The sequence below is a fragment of the Prinia subflava genome, chromosome 18 (genome assembly GCF_021018805.1).
Source record: "Prinia subflava isolate CZ2003 ecotype Zambia chromosome 18, Cam_Psub_1.2, whole genome shotgun sequence".
Lineage (NCBI taxonomy): Eukaryota > Metazoa > Chordata > Aves > Passeriformes > Cisticolidae > Prinia > Prinia subflava.
Genome location: NC_086264.1, coordinates 5,344,291 through 5,365,242, shown reverse-complemented (window position 1 = coordinate 5,365,242; position 20,952 = coordinate 5,344,291). Strand labels below are relative to the sequence as shown.

At 40.8% G+C, this 20,952-nt stretch overlaps 1 long non-coding RNA gene across 9 annotated transcripts in view; it reads right to left on the bottom strand.

Annotated features, from left to right (window-relative positions):
- The window catches only part of LOC134559934 (uncharacterized), a 163,036-nt gene that overhangs the window by 42,622 nt on the left and 99,462 nt on the right, over window positions 1-20,952 (bottom strand). For 7 of the 9 annotated variants that reach the window (XR_010082628.1, XR_010082629.1, XR_010082634.1 and 4 more), the window contains one exon: window positions 15,845-15,917. The exons of 1 other annotated variant lie outside the window; for it this stretch is intronic. This is a non-coding gene — a long non-coding RNA (uncharacterized LOC134559934). Of the gene's footprint in view, window positions 1-15,844; window positions 15,918-16,334; window positions 16,387-20,952 lie in introns of all 9 variants that reach the window. One more of the 9 variants, XR_010082630.1, reaches the window with a different exon arrangement.

The following is a 20,952-nucleotide window of genomic DNA, read 5'->3' as shown; positions in this document are numbered from 1 at the left end:
GTGGCAGATTGGAGATTATTTTGTTATAGCTGTATGAAATCCTCCTTCTTCACAAGGAAACAAACAAAACTAACAAACACAAAAGTGCATATTGTCATTTGTGCTGACTCTTTGGCTGCTAATAAATGACCCAAGCTGTCTGCAACATCAGAGCACTCACCAGTTTGAAAGTCCTGAAACTTTTCCAGAGGCTGTTTTGTTTATTTCTGTTGTAGTCAAATCCACTTAACAGGGCACTGTGATAAACACCACTTTCCCTTGTGTTGTCCTGATGGCCAAGAGAGTGAGTGCCAGGTGCTCTCAAAACGTACTAAATAATTGTCTGTCTCATCCACTTAAGAAGCAGAGCTGCCATTCTGTGCAAGCCTGCTGTGTTTTCCTGATGTACCTGTTGGCTATTGCTCTTACTTCATTGTTTTCCTTTGTCAGGTATTAAATACAATCAGTGGGTTAATAAAATTTTAAGCATTTTGTATGATGTTTAGCCAGGCAGAAATGACTCAAAGCCCTAGAAAAGTGTCTTCAGAAGGACCACAAGGGCTTGAAGTTTTAAAGGTCAAATCTTAACGGGATCATCACTCTGGAGTTAAGGTTCGGTATGGGTTCAAAGTCAGAATATGCCAGGGTAGACTGGTCAACCCGAATAATAATAGGTGTTACATAAACTGTGGTTTCTGACCTGGATACATGGCAATGTTTATAATTGTTTTCCTCTTTTGGAGTGAAAGAGATATAGTGGAAAACATACTCAGTGTTGAGGGATTTGTGGATAATAAAAACAATCTGCTTATATGCATTTACTGGGATTTGTTATAGAGCAAAAGGTGACAAAAGCAGATCCAGGAAGAGTCTCTAAGACAGCTTAAAGGTCATGGTTGGTGTCCATATGGAACAGATGTGTGTTCTGCTCTGAGAGTTCTTGATGTTTCTGGACTAAATTGAAATCTTCAGGTTTTTGCTGAGGCTTCCTAGGGACTGAGGGGGCTGCTCTGCTGAGGCATCACCATGTCTGTGCAGAGCAGCACTGACAGGCTCCTGCTTTGGATTAGGCTCCACACTGCACCAGATTTCTGTCACCCTGGACCAGATCCACAGCCCCTGGCCTTCATTTAGGAATGCAGCTTGCCTCTGATGGCTGCCTATATGCTTTGCTTTTCTTTTCAACACAGTAGGTATGTGAGAGCCCAGTAAAAGAGGTTGTTTGTAACAAGCGTGCATGTCCCTTAATCAACACAAAGATTGGTGTGGGAAGGCAAAGACTATTTCATCCAAATACTCTATCTGAAGATACAGTTGAATAAAATCAATAAAGAATTGATCCAAAGCTTCCATGAGGTTCAAACACTATGAGAAATCTGTACTTGAAAGTGTTGATTTGTCAGCGTCCTTAGATCGTTTTTTCCTAATCCATCTCATGAATTTAAAGATGAGCTTCCAGCCCAAATGAGGACTCACATGCTGCAAACATTCAAGTTTGACAGAAAATGTGTATTACAAAACCTCCTGTTTCTCAGTAAGCAGATAATGACCCAGTCAGAGAAAATACTGGCAGCAATTTTCAAAGGACTCTCAAAGACACTTAGTTATGTCTAAGTGACCTCAGTGATTCAGAGGACTCTGTGACCTCAGAGTGACTTTGAAAAACACTTTTGCAAGCTGGAATCTCTCTGTGCATCTCTCCAGAATGAGCCACTAAACTGGAATAAATGAGTGAACCCAGCACCATAGGCCTGCCAGGCCCATGCCATGGAGGGGACTTGATGGGTAAGGGACACAGCTGGCAGGAGCAGTTCTTTACCACGAGCACTGGTGACACCAGAGCTGGACTCAAGCAGACCAGGACATCAGAGGGATGGTGGCCTTTTGCTGAGACAGCCTCCGGTCCCAGTCGAGCATGGTCACCTACCTGAATGCAAACTTGACTCCAGGAGATCTGTGATTTCCACAAATCCAACTCCCACACGCACCCACAGAGGAGGCTGTCTCCTGGGTGCAAGCCACCATAGCTCTCTTCTACCTGGGGCATCATTCAAATCCTCATGGGAGGGTTCCTGACCTGGACTCTCCCTACACCCCCCATAGCTCTTGCCCCCCATAGAAGTGGACATCACTAACTTTCATCCTCTGGATAATGCTAATCCATAAGACAGAGAATGGAGCAACAGTTTTAACTTTCTTGTAAGTTAAGTGGAGTTACTGTAGTTGTAAGTTACTGATCAACCTCTGCAGTTAACTCTGTAGCCATTTAGCACAATTTGAGCTCTTGCTTTTTTAAAAGGTATGAGATGGCTGCCCATCAAAACAATAGTCAGCATGGGAAAAGAATGGCTGTCCCCTTTTGGTTAGAGACAAGCCTCACTTCAAGTGGGAAAAAAATAAAAGACAGTCACAGTTTAATAGTTTTAGTGCCATAATAAACTAAAGTTATATTGCAGCGCTGTCTGCAGTGCCTGGCAAAAGCAAGCAACCCATCCACCAGGGTAGACCCCTGTCTCCATATAAATGCTTACTAAAAAGCTAAATCACCTTAGAGGAAGGATTTTACTGTCCTCCTGCTAAAGGAGCTTTATGAGCCATTTGTTCAGTTCAACCCTGTGTCTTGTCAAGAGCACCGGCTGTATACTGCACTTGTCAGCATTTGTTCTCACGTCCTATTCACTTGTATATTTTTAAACATTGACAGCTTCTATCATCAAATTTAATGACCTCTTTTAGACAAAGAAGTAACTGACTACTGAGATCTTCCTTTGTTTGCAGGAACCCTAACAAACCAATTCCTCAGCAAACTCTTAGACAATTAAAAAGCATGTTCATTTTGTGTAGAATAGGCATGATGCAGAAACCATCTACATGGCACCACGACTGGTGCATAAGGATAAGGCACAGGGGCTACTCATTTTTTTAAAAACTAATAGTATTTTTATTTTATATACATTCATGTCTCTGCCTTCACTGAAAATTTGTGTTCTGCAAAGATTTCATACTGAACAAATTCTTCTATGAGCCTGAATCACACCTGATGCTTAATCAGTTCCTTTGAAATATTTTCATCCATTTCATCCCCAAAGAAATCATCTGAGGCTTGGTGAGACTTATTTCCAACTTTATAACAAATATTTCCAATATTCCTTGTCTTCCTGTTGTTGTTTTCTTCTTGAAATTCGCACATAGCAATGCAGACCCTGGGAATATCAATGTATTTGCATCAGGACAAAAAGTCACCTTTGGATATGCAAGTCTCAGGAGTCAACAACACCCCACAAAATAAATATACAGAGCGTAGGTTGCAGTTATTGAGATTATTGGTTCTGAAGGGGAAGATGCAGTTTCCACTACTAGCAGGGAATCCAGCACCTGAAGGAATGGGAACTCTTATACCAGATGTAGTTAAGCAAAATGTACCTCACAGAACTGACTTGGTATTTTGGAACCATTAAAAGCAGAACAATCAGAACTCCTTTATTAATGTATTCCCATGGTGGCACAAATGAGTAGCATTGAAGTGCCACAGATAGTGACAGAAGAGCTCTAAGAAATCTCTTTACATACTTAGATGTATGGGCCATTTCCTTAAATGTGGATTTTTAAGGAGAATTTCCCAAGGAGAATGAATACAGTTCTACTTGTTTTCAACAAAATCTTTCCTCTGTAGGGCGGGGAGCAGATAAAATGCTTGCAGAGACTGTTTTGCAAGAAAAGCATTTCTGCTGCCTATGCTGGTTCCCAGCCCATGGAACACATCTTGGAACAGGTCTCTACTAGACACAGGGGTGGAACGGAGTTTGGCAAAACATAGATGTGGTTCCAGAAACAAAGAGCGTCCTGTGAATAACTGATCCACTATAAAAGAAAAGTAAATCGAAGGGGAGGGAGCTTCTTTAGGCTGTGTTGTAATGCTAATTCACAAGATTAACTCACCAAAAGAGGTAAGGAGTCTGCTCCGTGGTACTGCTACTGTACAGGGAAGAAATTAACACTTATAATACAGCAGCTTCACAGATTGGTGTGCAATGTTCTTTGTTATGTCACTCGTGGGGTCATGAAAAAAAAACACATTGAAAAATGCCAGAAGTCAGTTTAATACCATTGTAGATTGTATCTTCTGGGTGATCACATTATGCCAGTGAGATGGACTCAGATCTGGTCTGCTCCAGGTTATTGTTACCATTTGTACAGGCAGTGATTCAGATCTCAATTGTCTCACTGTACTATGTGTCCCTGGAAACAAAGCCAAGGGCTAAACCCCTCCAGGCTGCCTGCAAACCTTCTTCCTGGTTCTCAGGAAAGCAGGACAACCTGCACCTAATCTGACAATCATCCTTCTTCTCAGTCCCTGGGCTTTAAACAACACTGAGAAGAAAGAGTCAGCGTGTGATAATGATTTGTTTTCACAGGCTGATGCTGCCATGTGAAGCACAAAGACAAAATAGGCCACAATCTCTTTTAGCAAAGAAGGAAATATATTCATTGTTAGTTAATATACCAACCTGACTTTATTCCTTTCTACTTAACCCAAACAGACTAGATGAGCTCCCTAAGCAGCTCCTGCAAGTTTCAAGACAATAAAAGGTACTGCTTTGTCTTTTAAAACACCTCAGACCAGAATTCACACCAAACTCTTACAAAGTAATACAGGAGCCTGGAGACTGGCCTGGGTAATAGTTGATCAACATGTGTTTCGTAAACCTCTATGACTATTAACCGTAATATACAAAAATCTTTTTAATTTTCTGTTTTGGTCTGGGTTTATGTGGTTCTTTTGAAAATTGTGTGGGGCTTGCTTTCACTGGGACTCAGCAGATATTTTTATTAGAAAGCCTGTGGCCACACAGTTGTCTCCAGGCCACAATGAAATGTCATCAGCTACCTGCTCACAGAGTGTGCAGTTATTCCCCTGTGCCTCTCCTCCTGTACACAGCTCCTTCATACCATGCCAGTGTATTACATAGGCTCGCCACGTCTCCAAGTACTTGAGTCTATCTGACCTAAATAAATAACCAATTCTGCCTCCTCTAAGCAGACCACAACCTTTTTCCATGCACTTCTTCTCATGGTATAGTACTCCATTCAGTAAGGGTGGCAGAACCCAGCCTGAGGAGGCTCAGCTGTGCAGAAATGGCTGGAAAATCCAAGCCCTTCCATCCACCCTCTGCTCAGAGCACAAGTTTGGTGGCTGGAATGAGAATTTCAGCAGTGGTATTCATCCACCTTGCTAATATCTTGAAGCTCTAATTTAAACTCCATAAAACAAGCCAGGCTTCATGGAGCAGCAAAGTGCTCTTTACTTGCTTGTATAACAAAACAGACTCATGATTAATTATATCAATTATAATCAAAATCCTATGCACTATTAATTTAAGATAGGAAGTGCAGCAGTAAAATAAGATAATATCTGCTACTGTAATTTCTTTCCCTGAAGACTTTGCTACTGTAGGCCCAAAGAAATAAATGACAGGCAAGGCAGCTACATGCTTTGTCATTTTGCTACTTAGCATTCACTGGTCAAATGTATAGCTTTTCCTTATCCCTGCTAATTCTGGGGTTTTTGTTTGTTTTGTTTTTTGGGGTTTTTTTTGCCAGAAATATTAACAAGATTTTGTCTCTGGTAGGTACAGTCTGCTGCATGTGTGTTGGTATTGGTACGGTATAGAAAGCACACAGTTAAGAAAGTTCATAGATTAACCTACTTTGATCCCATAACTTCCATCAAAAAGCCTTCCTTTCCTCTGTGTGCTTGTGTGTCTGTAAGAACATTCTGGATTTGCTCCATGACTTTTCTCCAGTCTTATTTTTGCCACTGCTTCACCAATTAGACTTGCCATAGCAACATTTTTTTCAATACAAAGCTCCTAGGATATCTTGTGAAATAGTCTAGGGGCTTCCTTGTGCAAAGCATCATGAGAATTCTGGAGAGATCCTAATCCTATTAAGATCAATGGTATCTTTGCCATGCACTTTAGCACTGCCAGGATTAATACCCCTGTTGATTCATGATGATGAGATGCTGTTTGGATGATAACTACTCCTGAGAGGAGGTTTGGGTAAGCAGCCAATCAAAATCATTTTTCAGTCCAGCCTCAGTCATGGCTTTTCCCTAATTTGCATAAAACGACTCAAGATTTGAGTTTCTGTGGAAAAAATTAATCAGGTAAATTTAGCTTTGTTTTTGGTTTCACTGAAAAAGTCACACTGAACTTTGGTATGTCACTGTTTGCTAAAAAAACATTCTTTCTGAATTCCTCCACACTTTTTTTTTATTCCTCTGAAGAGTTTTAGGTCATTCTTGCTGGAGACAAGTGGATTTCATCAAACTGTAGAACTTCTTTGATGATCTGGGGTGTATTTTACTGGGTCATGGATTTGCTGCCTATAACATTTGCTTAAGGAGCATGTCACCACATCTCAAACAAAAACAGTTCTGTCATTTAGTGCTTTTATCAGGCTTTGCTGTCCTGGCATGCGATGAACCACAAAACCTGTTACGTACCCCTTTAAATTATTACTTTACTGGGACAAATGAATGAAGCTAAATTTGTATTTGGGGCTGTTCTGCTGGTGTTTTTGGCTGGTAAAACCGTGAAGTTTTAGTCTGTGGTGGCTTATGGGTAAAGCTTGCTTGTCATTTTTCTTTTGCCGTATGTATGTTTGAGTGTGTGGTTTGGTGTTTGTGTAGTGGGGTTTTTTAAAGTTTGCGTGTTTGGCTTTTGCACTGTGAGCTGTTGGATCTTTATTCAGTCTGGCTTCTGCCGTCACAAGTAGGTGTCAGACCCACGGCATCATGGATGGAGTAAAGGTGACAATTAAATAAGTGGCAAATAAAAAATGAGAGTCTTAAGTTTCCTACAGTATCCACTGTACTCAGATTCTTTAGATTACATGCAAAACTCATAAGAGTCCTAAAAACTCAGATAACATCTAACAGACCACTATGCCACTCCTTTCCAAAGCTGCTTGTAATTTTCAATATATCTGCTAGTCTCTTTGCCTGAGAATATTCTGAGAAACCAGCAGGACAAACAATTGGTTAATTCTGACTATAACAACATCAACTTTTATTTATACCAAAGTTACAGGGAGGGCATCTCCCCTTTTAGTGCAGATGAATTATTTAAAAGGGAGGAGGGGAGAGATAGGATCATAACCAAAGTACGTGCCTTATCAAAATTGTCAGGGCTTTTACATTCCATTTCCTTGTGATAAGACTCTTGTGCTGAGCTGGTATTCGGAAGTGAGCCCAAAGGGCTGACTGATAAGTTTACATAAGGAAGGAAATAATCAATTTAGGGCTGTTACTGAATGAGTTCTTATCATGTTCATTTCCTCACTATTGCTTCTCAAGCTAAATATTACATGTTTAGGAGCAACTTCAAAAGATTTAACATTCTAGCCTCTGCATTTTATTAAGAAAAACTTTTTCAGTAGCCGAAGCTTTTGCTTGCAGCACAAGAGCATAATTCATGCACTGACAAACTTGCATTTTAAGACACTGATCGTTATGTTGAAGGAAGAAATACATCATTGAAGGAAGATTACACTTTTTTCAGCTTGCTATCTATGTCTGAAGCACAGAAGAGGGATCTTAAAAGGTAGTACACTACTAATAGGTAGTACACTACTAATAAGGTAGTACACTAAATTCTCTTCCATAGATTTGCTTCTCCTCCTGTAATGTGCTTTGTTTAACTGCATTAGTCTAGTTTTTCTCCAAAAAAGATGGTTTTCTTAAGACTCTGATGACAGCAGCATGATTTGTGGGTGCACATGATTTGTCATGTTAAAATCTAAAAATGTGGCTCTTATTCTGAGTCTGCATTAAACCGTAAAAAAGTACATTGTGTCTGGTAAGTGACTGACTGTAGCCCCTTCGTCCACAGTGGCTTTGCAGTGCTTCTGAGAACTTCATCCAGGGCAGAGTCTTTTCCACAAGATCAAAATGGAATTACTGGGAAAAACTGGGGAGGGAGAGTGCCAGGGTAAATAGAATTATGGCAGCATTTAAGTTGGTTGTATCATGTATTGGTACTCCAATGTAAAGCAACTACAGGTTTAAAACACTACAGCTTTCATATGATGTCAATATTTTGGCTCTTTACTTGACCTGGTTCCTACCTTGTTCACAGTCAGCACTGAGGAGGGTTTGCTCAAGACTTAGCTGGGATGTTTGGTTTTCCACAAATACAGATTACATTTGTATCCTAACATATTTTTGACTGGACTGTGTCAAAACATCAAGGAAAACCACAGAGATCCTCTAACACTGACATGGCTATGAAACATTTTCCATTGGCATTCAACTGCTACAGAAAGTGCACCAATGGGCAATTCCCCCTGCCAACAAATATAACAACAATACCGTGATCAAGCTTCAACTAGAGAAAATCTGGGAAGTAATGTAGTTCCTCCCCTGATCCAGCAAAGCCTAAAGCTGCAGACCATCGGGACACTTCACAAGGTTCATCCTCTCCACTGTGAGCAGCCTCCTTCCAAAGCTGCCATTACAATTGCCTTGCTCGTGTTTCAGCACTGTTGGATCCAGGTATTTCATTCCAGCACATCTTTAATTACCAAAACTAATTTATGGAGCAGACCACTTCCTTTCCGGAAAGGTTATATACCTTTCATCACCTGTAATGAATACCTAGCTTAATGAATTCATCAGGAGCCTGATTGAAATACCTTGAAATGCAGTGGAATCTGTTCAACAGTTTGCTGCGTGAAGAAAACACAGAACACTCAGCTTGGATTTAATATAACACAAAGGATGATGCATTTGCATTTAGCAGCCAATTTTAAGCAAGAAATTCAATGCTTCTCTCCCTGGGCCCCATGATGTGTGCAGCCTCAGCTGGGCTTTGATCCAAAACCCTTGACCTAACTCTTCAAGGTACAAACACTGTAGCACAGGAATTGTTTGATATGGATGCTCTCTAAACTGTTTCCCAGAGAACATTCAAATAAAACAGGCATTGTATGTCAGTAGGCAGCCCTGTCCTTCTGTAGGAAAGCTGACATTCATTTACAGAGAGGGCAGCAAAGTTGTCCAAGGATCATCAGGTGCTAAAGAGATAGGCAGGGCCTTCCTGCTGTCCAGCACATCCAGGAAGATGAGGAGATCACTGAAACCACGCAGCAATGAGTAACCAATTGTTTTGAGCGAGACTTTCTGTGGTACCGTATCTGCACACTTTATAAATCATTGACAGGTTTGTTATGGAAGTGGTCACTGGTACCTTGTAAACAGAGCTCCTCCATGCTCTGTTGATCTTTCCACTGCAATTTGTTGCAGGTTAATAGCTGTTTAAATAATTTCTGACATGGAAAAGCACAGGCCGGATCCAAAAGTGTAAACCCGAACCCTTAGGCTTAGCTGCTAAATCCAGGCAGCTACCACTGAGCTTGGAGCATCTGCATTAGAGTGCTTGGCATGGTCAGTGCAGCATGCCCAGAGCCTCCACAGCAAGTTCTGACTCCCACTGCCAATGCCTCCATTTAGGGGATCAAAACTGGAAATTCTGGGACACTCAAAAGGGAGGAGTTGTTAGACAGGCTGTTTAACTTCTTGGATTCAGTCTGTCTGCACATAATGGACAGAAATACTCATTTCCTTTAGGAGGTGAGCTTTGCATTATTTTAATTATTATTATTGATGTTGCTGCCATTGGTCATAATTACTAGACCAGATAATTGTCACATCAGTAACATGAGTTTGTATCACCTGGTTACTTATAGAGTAGATTGGTTACTTTTCCTTGCTTTCTATGATGATGAGAAAATCTAAATATACCTGGGCTAATAACACCAAATGCTGTGTACACTGGCAGCCCCTCAAAACAAAGTTTAGTCAGATGGCAATAAATTCCAGTAAAATACTCTGGACTTACACCAAAAGGAATGGATTGGACTGAATTTTCATTCAATTCACCTGTGTTTGTAATCACAGGCTTACTAGGCTACTACCGAAATTTCATCTAAAAGGCATACTAGAATGCCATTTCTACTAGTGGTAGAAATGGTATTCTGGCCAAAACAAATATTTTAACTTCAGTAAATAAATTTTCACCTTCCTGCCTAAGAATAATGTTGTTGAATTACAGCTGAAAAGCTCAGAAGCCTCTTGCTTCCAAAATAAGCTACTAATGAATGTAAGGGACACTCATTGCAGTTCAGGATCCAGCAGGATCTTCCAGTGAGAGGCTAGGAACTCCACAGAAGCATGATCTAATGGAAAAAATATGATCCAATGCAACCCTCAGTAGAAAAGTTCCTTATATCTCTCTTTTTCAAGGGACATTTTTACTGGTATAACATTAGCTAATTCTGGGAAATGTCAAGTCTGCCTACAAAAGGATTAAGAAAAGGGGTTTAGAAAAATGTGACACATAAATCAAGGTTCTCCATAAAACTACAGATGACAGGGTTTTTTAAATTATTATTCATTTTTTGGAAAAACTAGGGTACTCCATTTTTATCAAGTGTCTACTCTGTACCCTTTGCATAACTTAATAAGTAAAAACACAGGAAGAGAAAAGGCAGTAAAATGCGGATACAGATGGGAAGGTTTCAACTTAGCCATGTGTCATGGGTTAGCACTGGCCAGATGTTAATGCACCTATGAATATGTTTGGTTTTTTTTCTAACAGCTACTGTGGGATGTGATCAGGAACAGAGCAGAGCAGGCTTAAATCTTGAAAACAAAAAAAACTACTAAAACTTTATTACATTACATAAGAACAGGGACAGAAATACTCTCAAACACACACAGAGACAGAAATAAAAAACTTCTTAGAACATTTCTTCTCCCAGTTTCTACCTCCCCACACATCACTCTTCACAGACCAACCTTTGGGTTTTAGATCAAACAATCACTACTCAAAAACAAACTAATCTTCAATTCAGCAAGGGAGAGAGGAGTCTCTCTGGCACCACAGACTGTTCTCCAGAACACACAGGTCCACTCCTTATGTGTTCCCATGTCACCCGTGGCACCGCCCGGAGAAGTCTGCCAGGGTGACACTCTCTTTTTCCTATGTCCAGCGCTCTCACCGCTGTCTCATAGGCCAAAACTACATACAGGGCTTTTTAAGGATACTGCATGCCGAGCTCTCCCCTTTTTACCCAGGGGCCGGGGTTCCAGGAGCAGGTCTGCCCTGAGGGCAGAGGGTGCCACCTCACCCTCCCCCTCGCTTCTCTGCTCGCTCCACTCTTCAAGTGCCAGTCACTGTAGCAAAAGCAAGGGGCAGCTGCATCCACCCAAAAATGCAGTTTATGTTCAAAAGAGACTTAAGTTCAGTCCATGGCTGACATTATGCAAGAGAAGTCCAGCTCTAAGGCTACTCCTCTCATTCTTTGCCCATCAGGTTCCTTCCAATCATGCTTTATCATCTCGGTCCCAGGCCGCTTCCCTCTCTCCGAAACCACCAGTCATGAGAATCAATGTCTAAGAAAAGTTTCTTTCTGCTAAGCAAGGGTTAACAGTTTTTTCTCGGCAGGGTGCAGGCTCAGGCACTCCCAGGCTCCGCAACTCCCACGTGGCTGGGCACCTTCTCCCGGAGTTTGGGGGTGGAGGGGGGTGAGCACACACAGAAGGCACTTCCACAGTTTTCCACCCCTCCATCCTGGACGGGGCAGCTCAGTTCAGTCCTGTCCCCTCTCTTCTCCCCCGGGGGCTCCGGCTTACCTGAGCCGACCACGTGTTTCCCCTCCCCCACCCAGCCTCGTGGCCGGGCAGGGGAAGGAGGCCTGAGACGTCTCTCTGCTGAAACCGGGATCCAAAAAGAGGCCGAACCCCCTTGGGGTCCTGCTTTTAACTCTTTGTGTCCTCAGAGGCGTGTCCAAACCTCTGAGTGACCAACCCAGGTGCCAGCAGAAAAGCTGATTACTAATTGGACTGCCCACATCCCCCTGGAAAAATTCACCTCCCCCGCAACCACGACACCATGAAACTATCCCCACACAAAAACCGTACTGAAACCTAAGCCTGAACACCTTCCAGCCCTGCCAGATCTATTTGTCTGCATTTTCACTTTTCAGTGTGCAGGAAGATATTGCAGCCTGGAGGGCTATATCAGGCATCTGTGATCTCAGTGCCAACAGCACAGTTCCAGAGGTCACTGCAGCCACACTCGTCAGGCCCTCACTCAGGCTCCCTCCATCCCAGAGCATTGTCCCAGCTGCAGGAGGCTGTTGTGTGCATCTCTCCTGGTGTGGCAGGAAATTGGTCCTGGCATGGTGTACATTTCTCCTCCCTGTTATCATTATTTTCATTCACAGAAACAATTTAATAACCAGCAAAGGAAAAAACTGCCATAAGCGTTAGGATGTTTTGTCTAGCATCCTGGCTCCAAGCCTGGAATTTTTGTCATTATGTGATATGATAACATTAGCAAATAATAATGATAATACCAATATGATAAACAATATTAGAAGATAAAAGTAACACAATGTAAGCACTCTTTGACTATTTTGTCTTTTTCTCACTTGCATTATGGCACACCACTGATTATCTGCTTTCCTGTATGAGTCACATCAAGTTATATCATTTATCCTTCCAGAGAGTTCAGAGGATATCATAAACCATGGAGAGCAAAGCTTGTTCTGCACCCAAATGTAATCTAAAGTGCCTGGTGCTATAATTGTTTGCCTGTTGACTGCTCTGCTTATGGAGTATCTAAGGCAAAGGAAAACAATGTCTGACTGCATTTTTTTCTCCGTTCATACTCCTCTCTAGACCTGATTCTTTCTCTCACTTTCTCTTGCCTATCTTTCCATGCCCCTGTCCTTCCTTTTCCCAGCCTCCTTCCTTCCTCCTCAGTCTCCAGGGTGAAATGAATCCTTTCTTTTTCCTAAGCCTGAGGCTGAACTCACATCCACAGAACCCTCTAAAAATTATTTGGGCTCCTTTAGGGAGGTGGGATATCCTACAGGTCTTAACCAAGAGCCATAAAATCATCAAGTGCACCCAAGAATGCTCTGGGCATAGAGTCCAAGTGACTGTGGAGCCATGCAGCAGATCCCACCAAACCCACAACCAAACCAAACAGAAACCACAGAAAATGTGCAAGAATGTATTGAAATATCAGCTACATCCTCCTCCATCCCTCCCATCTGCTCCCCAGATTTGTGTCACAAAAATCTTTGGTAAATGTCATATAACCTTCATTTGAACATGTTAATTCATCAAATTTTTATTCCATCTATTTCCTGAATACAGTTAAGAAATTATACATGCTTATTTCGAGTGATTTGGAAATATTTATAATTCAAGAGCTTCCAATTTCCTCTTCTTTTTTGTAAAAGTTTTATGTTGCTAAGGCAGATGATAGAACAGATTTCAGTGTACTATCCTGGTGTAACAGGATGAATTTGTTCTAAGGAAGCCAGGGTGGAAAAAGATTTTTTTCACAACTACACGTACAGTGTCTGTGCATTACACACCCAGCTTACACCACATGGGGTATTTTTTATTTCTATTTGCACAAAATTTGTGTATGCAAACTGCCACTGCACACAATTCTTTACACACTTTTCTCAGAAAAAAAATGCATTTTGGAAGAGTTGCAAAATTATCCAATATCATTCCATTGCACATCCAAGGGGGTGAAAATCTTCTTTCAAAATGTCGGCTAAATTTACATTGTTCAGTATAAAATAGGTCAAAAGGCATAAAAATAATCCAATAATAATTTCATTTAACAAGACTCTACTATGATCAGTTGACACCAAAAAACAGGTGTTCAAATATTTTTGAAATTAAGTCAGTGTTAATTCATTGTTGTGTTGCATGATCCATGAAATTCAATTTGAAATTCAGTGTCTGCCCGTGCTGTATTTTAGAAACACTTTCCCACAATTTCTGAGTGATGAAAAATGCAGCCACATTTAAAAAGTGCTCTTCTCTAGCACTTCATACTGCAGGTTATGACATGATCTTTACTTCCACTATTCACTCTTTATTCTGTAAATATATTCTGAAAATAATAGATAATTATGCATTACATTAAATGATAATTATTGTTAATTTTGTCATTTTGGAAGATTTACCTGCAAAACAGAGCTACCTGTGAAATGTATTTGTGACTTCTTTTTAAAAATGCCACCTTTACAATCAGCAATAAAGAAAAAAAATATCATTTTTCTGTTTAAAAAATGTGCAAAGCCACAGAGTTTCTTCAGGGATTGTGACATCCAGAAGTCTTCAGCCTGTGGTTGATGTTAGGGATGGCCCAAGGACTTCACACCTAATTTAACTTTGGTGACTGGAAACAACAGGAGTGAAGTGAAGCTCATCTCATGACCAAATAATTTTGTTGCTCTCAGCTCCCAGCTTGTGCCCCACAAAGCGCAGTAAGAACCCAATTTTCAAGTTTGCACTTGAAACAAAGCTAAAGGTGAAGCAATGCTGGCACCATTCTGGCATAGTGGCACAGGGTAGGTTTCAGAAAACAGAATATACCCAAAAGCTGATCTGTGATACCACCCAGTGCCTGCTGTAAGTCACAGAGAACACATTACACATTACAGACCCTGTACACTCTCACTGGAATAATGGTGGTCTTGCTTTCCTTTCCAAAAGTGAAAGGTGTAATTCTATTACTTTTCTGTGAACATTTTTTAAGCAATGACCATGGGTTCCAGTCCTATCTGAAAGAACAATCTGACTGGGCTGCATTTCCACATATTTATGGTTTACATTCAGCTCTCAAAAGCAGTTCCAAACTACCAAACCCACAACAGCTGTTTTCAGAAACAAGCATTTCTTATCATTCAGTATCAAGCATCAGAGCCCATTAGAGTATGGAAGGAATGCCACAAATGAACTGGGTTTCTAGAGTCCTAGGAGATTTGTTTCAGTTTCTAATCAAACTGGTTCCCAGACTTAATTCAATCAGCCTTTATATTTCCTGCACTTGGCAGGAGAAGGACTTTTTTTTTTCCAGAAGCAATTACTGTAAATATAAATGGCTAAGCACTCAAGCAGTATATTAACAATTCTAAACCCTTTTCTTCTGCTCTTGATCATAAAAATCCTTCCATGCAAGCAACAGTAATGTCCCTTTTTATAGCATAAAAAGTATAAAGAAAGACCATCTGGGCTGGCATGCCTGCCTTTCTCATATTTACACAGATTCAAGGTGACCCTTCCAGTGTTTCAGATTCCCTGATCCCTTTTGAAATAACTGGAGGCTTCTTCCAGCTTATCTTATTCCCAGGATCTTTTGAACTGCATCAGATGTATTAGAGATGATGGAAGAAGAGGAAGGAGGGGGAATAATATGAATTGATACAGTTGCTGTGACTCGTGTGCATTTCAAGCTCATTTTGAAACAATTTGTCCAGTTAGAGGATAGTGACTTCCCAAATTAAGATCAACAAGAGGGAAAAGTATGTAAGTGAGACTGACTTTCACTGCTAAAGCAGCTTTAAATGTTAATCATGTGGTGACACAACACACTTAAGTGTTGAAAAGACAGGACTCTGCCATAATCAAAGTGACACTGCAAGAAAAATCTACTTTCAGCAAGGAAAAGCTTTAGGTTTGTACAAGGGGCTTCCCAGATAAAACAGCACAGGCAATTGCAGTTGTACAAATGTATATATATACTCACAAAGAAGGGGATAGGAAAATAAAGAGATATAAGCTTAATTTCCAAGAGTGGAGCAGGGAAACTGTTTTATAATTCTTGAGCTGAAAATAAACACTGAATGAATAGCTATCATCAGACTCCATACCATTAAATATCTGTTCACTTCTGGTGGCAGACTTGCAAGCGGTTTAGTATTTTTACACTATTTCAATCACCAGATCACTTAATCCCATTTATAACCCAGAAACACCAGTGATTACCTAAAATGTAGAAAAGGTCCTTTTCTTCTACTTCAGGTTTTTCAGGCTAAAAGGCTGAGAGTGTCAGAAGTTCCTGGCAGAGAAAAGGAAGAAGGTTATTAAAAGGTGGATGCTTTCAGGCAGCAGCACCTCTGAAGAGGTGCACCACATAACAAACAACTACCCAGATAAAGTATGAGCTGGCAGGAAAGTTATTTTTACAGGAAATTCCCCAATTATCCTAGTTTAATGATGCATGTTTTAAAATAAGGCAAGGTCTCTCCTTTACAATCCATATTAAAAGAATATTGACTTCATAATACATAACCACACAAAGGCAAAGAATTATAAAGACTATATCAGAAAGGACAGGCATCATCCCTTGCCAGCTGGTGTTGAAGAGGTATCAGAAGCAGACCTCTGCATTTCTTCCCTTTCCTAAATTCATAGCACTGCCCTCACATCCTTCAGCACTGGTTTAACCAAGAATAGTCTTATGGAAGTTTCATACCTCAATACAAGGGTGTTAAACAGACTAAAAGAACAGATCAGGACCATGTCACCTGCAATAGAAAAATTACACAGATGATATTTATTTTTATGATTTTTATTTCAACCACTTTGTTTCAATACATTTTATGAAAAGAGCCTTTTAAGAATTTTTTGCTCATCTTTCAACACCTGGCGACATTGTTTTTCTTTTATTACATGAAAAAGGCTGTGATGTTTACCTCTATTTCATATAATAAACAGTCTCTTATGCTGTAGCACAAAGCATTAGCAAGTTACCTAGCTCCTAAAGAAAAGACCTTTAATGCTGACATTGTTGAACTTGCTTGTGTTTCCTTCTTATTTATTCAACTTCTGTAACATTTCCTTATCCCGGATTTTCGTTCTATTTCACCAACATAAAGGCAACCCTTCACAATCTAAGATGAACATTTTGTATTTGCATGGGTTTTTTTTTAAGGTTTAATTAGACACTTTAACAATGTCAAGTTGTTAGGCAACAATTTACAGTCGGGATGGATTACAAAGGAAGCTCCCAGATCATAAAGGTCCCAGAGCTTTTGAATGGTTTCTCCACTTTTTTATCCCTGCACGCTGCTGTATGCTTAAAGGGTGACATCACTCATCTGCATTATTGTGCTGTACATTCATCAAAGTACTGATTAGAATCTAAAGGTTCTCAAATAGCAGTAGGATTTAGTAATTTGTAATCAGATATATAAGAGTGAACAAAAGGAAGTATCAGTGCTTTCAAAAGGAGTTTGTGACCTTCTGGTGCAGGTTCTGGAATGACTTTCTCTGCTGATTTTAAATTGTACCTGAATGGCAATGTTAACAAAGCAGCTGGATGTATATTCCAGGTGAGGGAAAGTCAAGAATCTACTCTGTAATTACATTTTGATATTTTATTTATTTAGCAGTATTAGTACATGAGAAGGCAGAAAGACATGAGCAGCTTAGTACAGTGAGCCTCAGATTTTTAATTTACAGTGGCTAACACTTGTAGTGGTGATGTTCTGGTTTCCCAGGGGCATGCTGCTGCACTGCTGTTGCTTTTTGATCAATTTGAGGCTGTGGAAGCTTTGCCTTGATCACAGAACCATAATGTGCATGTGTTGGATACTATGTGAAAAATTGAATGATAGCTGACATATATCTGCAGTGGGTATGAGCCCTCTCTCTCTCCGAGGCCGTGGAGAAGATTTCAATCTCCATCATGATCTGAAACAAGCCAAGTATTTTATTTCCATCACAAAGAAACCCATTTCAATAGCAAATTTGTCGCCCTTTAGAGCCACTCTTCTAAACACCAATAAATCACCCTGTACTTGACTATTCCAGCGCACAGCACATCCCAAAGAAAGTTTAGGATTTCAAGTCAAGACATCTTTGCTGATGACCTCAAGGCTCTCACGGATCCCAGGTGGAACCCAGCTCATAAGTTCCCTTCTCACTTTCAGCCTCCCAGGCAATATCTGCTGCTTCCAGTGTTTCACTGGGTTATTGCCTTGCTTACCAAACTCAGATATGTTTGGATTACAGGCAGGCCCTGCTCCCATCCAGCAAGGCCTGTGTCTCTCTTTTGAAGGTACTGACAGCATATTTCAGTGCAGATACTTGCTCACTGCCTCCCACAGCAAGACAAAGATCCACAAGAATCTCCAGGCTTTCCATCCTAGGCAGGGGCCTGCAGGGACCCCACTCAGCAGCTCGGATCTGCTTCAGACTGCTCAGAATCGTCTTCAGCTGCAACATCCTCCCAAGGGCTGCTGCAGCAGCTGGGGCTTGCCAGAGTTCACAGATGGTTCACGCCTCCCTCCTGGCCGGCCTCAGCTACGTCCCAGGCGTGCTTCTCCACGGAAGGCACAGCAAGAGGGTGCTGCAGGGGCCAGGCTCCTGAAGCTCAGAGATGCTGAGGAATTCCCTCGTGCAAAGCAATGGATGCAAGCCAGAGATCTGGCTCAGCACTGCTTCTTTCGGATAACGATTCTCTCCCCACACACACTGCTCTCATTAAGGAAAGCTGCCATGTGTTAGATAACCCTAAACTATCAGTTAGAAGCAACAGTGGGAAGCATTTCCTTCAAATGACTGGATACTGTGAACTTTACATAGGTTTTAAAAATTCCGTGTCAAGCAGCTTCCCTCAAAATGCACAGATGTCCATTTGTGCAGCTCAGGAGGTGAAAAGTTCCTGCATATTCCGGGAATACATCTACTCTTCTGCACATCCATGGATTTTGGAAACACTACTGGCTTCATCTATTTCCAAGGGTTGAGTTCACACTGTATTGTAACAGATCATTTCAGTAGGTCAGAGAGACCACAAACCCAGGGTCTGGAAGGAAGGTCCCTAACGGGGCTCTCAGAATCTGCTGTTGTTTTCAGCTGCAGCTTTGTTTTTAAGAGCTCTGCCAGCACCAGCAGCTCCTGCTCACAGAAGGGTCAGTAATTTAATTTTTGGCCATTTTTACAAAGCACACAGTTCCCATTCTGCAGCCCACGTTCTGCCTTTGTTCATTGTCATTAAAACTTCACTAGCAACAAGCAGGGGTGTAAATGAATGGAGACTCTGCTCCCCTCTTCTGTTTCCTGAACTCCAGCCAAAATCATCGCATTTCATACATCCTGAATAAAATCATAAATCCTCCCCCATGGGGAGCAGGGTGTTCCCCTTGGAAGTTGGCCTGCAGTTCCAAACCACTTTAGGAATATAGGCCAGGTTTCTAAAACTGAAATGGAAGCATGTCTGACTTTTTTGTAATACATAACTTCTGCTTCCTTTTCTCTGAAAGCAATGTTTTGCATGCTTTTAAAATAATATTCCCTTTTGAATCTATACACTTGGAATGTGCATAGCTGAGCTGCCAGATGCTACAAATTGTCCCAGCTCAACTTGAAATGAGGAATCTATTCCGCCTTACGCAGAGAGAGGATATGCAGAATTTCAAATACATTTTTATATGCAGCCTTACTTCTGCTAAGATGTTGTTGGAGATTAGTTGGGTCTGACATTTATGATACATTAAAATACTTCTGTTTTTTCTCACAATTATCATTATTAATCTTCTCCTGGATGGCATAGCCCACGATATATTAATTTATTAGTGAAATTAAATTTCAATAGGGAGAACACAAGAGGGGTAAAACATCCTCAAGCTTTTGGGTATTGTGAGGGAAATCGTGTGTAAATGAGGGTTTTTTTCTGTATATAGATATGAACTTTTCCCAGAAAATAAAGAGGCAGCTACTTCACTGAAATTCTGGTAATTATCCTCATATATAATGTGAAAGTAATGACCTCTCATGGCCCATAAAATAAGTGAAGTCCAGTAAATAAGCAGTCCTTGCCAGAAGTCAGCGTGTTTTTCTAAAACCTTTCCTTGCTGGGTTTTGACTGATTCAGTCCAGCAGGTTCATTAAGTCATTAAATCCCTTCTGTGCATTAAAGATCTTCTGCTGTTCCTGGCACACACTGGCACTATGTGCACACTGGGAAATTCCCATCTCTCTGTCCAGGAATATCGGTTTCCTTTTCAGCTGGCACTGCAAACTCAACACATCGTTCTGCATTCATGCCCATCAGTGATTTGTGCCAGCCATCCCATTCAGGAACAGAATTGTTTTAAACTAGAGAAAATTTCTCCACCATATTTTACCTTCTTTGCCTTTTTTTTTCCCCCATAAACTGGATGTGAGGGGAAATGCTAAAGCACTGCAGAATCTATCTTATTATAATTCAAAAATAGAAACCCAGTAGTAGCTATCTTACTTGATAGGGCCTGGACTTTGTGTTTCACTATTGCACAAGGATAGATTTAGCATGTTTAGGATCAGGAAATTTAAAAAGCAGTTTAAAATCACTGTGCACCAAAAAGCTCCACCAGATACAGGAGGTTCAGATTCAAATTATTTGACCTATTTCAGGATTCTTGTGTGCCTTGAATGACAAGGCTCCCTGCTGAGGATTTTCCAGCTTCTGCCACGGGACTCAATTAAACAAATATCAGCCAACCTCTGACCCCAGCACGCCTCTTTAATGTTCACATTATTTCTTCATCCATAAGACAGACAACTCTCAGGCCACAGTTGCTACAGTAACTTGGATAAGGTGCCACAGAGAAAAATGCAAAACTTATGTAATGCAAGTACCAACCAATTTTTCTCATCAGCAAAAGGCTCCTTCTAAAAGCAACACAACCTGAAGAACACTTCCACCTGGTCTCAAAAAGAAATTGCAATTACTTGCTATGTCACAGTATCTGATAATAACCTGCAGCCACTCAAATCTGTAGGAAAACACATCAAAATTTTAGTAACATTGCTGGGAAACATGGGATAGACCTTGGAAAGCTGTTTCCAGAGTAATGCTGGGTGGCTGCTTGCAATAAGTTCATTCAAACAAATCTCATCTCTGACCAAGCTGTATAACAGGGTCAGTAGCATTTGAAGGGCTGAGGTGTAATTCTCATGAGATATGCCTTGTGCTCTGTGAAGGAAAGGAAAATTATTGAGGTTATCCATTATTACAGAGAAATGTGATGCCTGGTTTTAAAAGTATTTTACACTCGCTCTTTTCTTGGCTGTCTCTACTTGCAATATCTCTGTGGTGAATTTCT